Genomic DNA, 2,517 nt, shown 5'->3' with positions numbered 1-2,517 from the left:
CCACTACATGATTTGACTAAAAAAGGCCAAACGTTTGAATGTACAGTTTCTTGCCAGCATGCTTTTAAGACATTGAAAGAAAAATTAGCCTCAGCTCCACCTTTAAAGCTTCCAGATCCCTCGCTGCCGTACATACTGGATTGTGATGCAAGTAATGTCGGAATTGGAGGAGTGTTGACTCAGAAAGTGGGTGAAAACGAACATGTGTTGGCCTACTTCAGTATAGTTTTCAGAAGACCAGAGAGGAACAAAAGTAGGTTTGAAAGAAGCTAGGTGATATTGTGGCAAATATGGAATGAATATCAAACTAACTTTAGAATAGTATTACAACCACTTTTTTCCGCCTTGATTCTTTGTAACCATACCATAATCACATGTTTAATTTAGTCACAAAGAGAAGAAATTTCAGTGTAAAGCTGTTTATTGTGCAGTGCATGCTAGGCAATTGTATCCAAACAAGCTATCTGTCACTTGCTATTATTGTAGTGCTATCTGGTTGGGAAACTAGATTTAAAAAAAAAAAAAGTTAAAAATATTGATCACTTGAGAAATAATCTTATTTCAGATAAGTTTATAGCTTAGGCTTTAGTAGTCTTCATTAAGAATCTATTATCTAAATATTTATTAAAATATCAACTAATTTCAACACCACATAATTAACAGTGAAATAGAAAGAAAACTTTTCTTATTTTGAACTGGCATCATTTAGGTGTGTTCCAACTTGCACTCATTAACGAGGATTTGTTTTAATAGAAGAAATGTGAAGAGTTACGTATTAGACAACACTGCTGACTTTACACAAGTGAAGCTTTGAAAGTGTAATATAAACCATTGTATGGGTTTGTGTATTCTCTGTTTACTCTTTTTAATAGCTAAATATCTTGAGTCTAACTGATATTTGGTACTGTAACTTTGTCATTTTAAAGGTAAATTACAATCTAATGTCTTATGGAAATAATCTCCTCACTAATGCCCCAACTCTGTGAGTAAGAAAGTTTCAATATAACATTGAAGGTAGAATACAGAATGTTGAGAGCTTACTTCTTTATAATGAAATATTTCATGAATTGGTACTAATGTTAAATGCAAGCATTATCATGTTGCTTTGCCTATTATTAGTTGTACATGAGTTTTTAAAGTTTATTTTGTAAGTTTCTGTGTAGTTTTAGCAGAACCATGTGGTACAGAAAGTCAATGAGGTTGCCTTGTTTCTTTGTTCCATATAGTAGATAACACCTATTCTGCCCAAAGGAATATTGCAGTAAGATATAGCATTGTGTTGAAATAATTGGTGACTTTGATATCATTTGTTGGTGAAATTGACAATGTTTTTGTATTACAGTTTACTAATACTGTAAGAAAACAAGGGTCACCAGGTATACTATTGACTAGACAAAGAAATCACTTTACTTATGGAATTGATGTGTGCTTTCTTGGTTTAGCTCTAACTGGAAATTACTTGAGTAAAGATGTAATGTCAGATCAATGTGTTTAGTTCAAAAGTCTATCAGAGAGAGAAAATTGTGGATCTAAACACAATCCACAAGAAGCAACCCTCTTTTCAGGTTCACAAGTATAAACACAGTTTGTTTTGTAATAAAGATTGTATTCATTCTGTTAAACTAATCCATTCTCATTATTTCACAGACACACACACTAAGGAAACCCTGCCAAGTTGTCAAACACAAGCTACTCCCCTTATTTCCTGATCAAATCTGCCATTATTAGTGGGCCTAGCTGAAAGTTGTAAGGAAATCAGTTAACCTGAAAATACCACACACTTACTCTTTACAAAACTGGAAACTTTTCAGACTAGAATTAGTTTTTATGTTGCATATGATGTATAAAGTGTGGCTTCAGATTTTTTGTTTCACTTTATATCCTATTTTTATTTTCAGCAAAGGTAGATTATCAGCACCATACTATAAGTATTACTAACAAAACTAGGTAAACTACAAAATACGCAGCCTCAGTTGCCATGGTGCCTATAACAAGAGTATCTTCAAATATTGTAAAAAACCAAGTTAAAATGTTCAAGAAACCAATCTTAACCTTAGATTCTTCAGTTTTTTTAATATACTTCAATAAAAAATATACTTTGCAAATTCAGTCTGATTACACATCAATTTTGAAAGTAAATATATTAAAGTACCTGATTTTGTTTTTACATATAGTGGCTATATTAATTTAATCAGTCCTGATTAGTATACTTATACAAGTTCAGAAGAAACTGTTCTGTAATTACATTGAACCCCAACTTTGCATCATAAGCTACCAGGAGACAAGTCTTATAAAAGCAAAATTGCATATCAATGGTACGTTTCAACTGTCTTTAGCCCTCAACTTTATTCTGGCCTATGATATCTAGTAAAACCCTTACACAGCTTTAGCCCTCAACCTTTATTCTGGCCTATATCTATCTAGTAAAACCCTTACATAGCTTTAGCCCTCAACTTTTATTCTGGCCTATAATATCTAGTAAAACCCTTACATATCTTTAGCCCTCAACTTTTATTC

This window comes from Limulus polyphemus, unplaced genomic scaffold (assembly GCF_000517525.1).
Source record: "Limulus polyphemus unplaced genomic scaffold, Limulus_polyphemus-2.1.2 Scaffold3832, whole genome shotgun sequence".
Taxonomy (NCBI): Eukaryota; Metazoa; Arthropoda; class Merostomata; order Xiphosura; family Limulidae; genus Limulus; species Limulus polyphemus.
The sequence above is the reverse complement of the archived record's forward strand: the minus strand, read 5'-3'. Positions refer to the sequence as shown.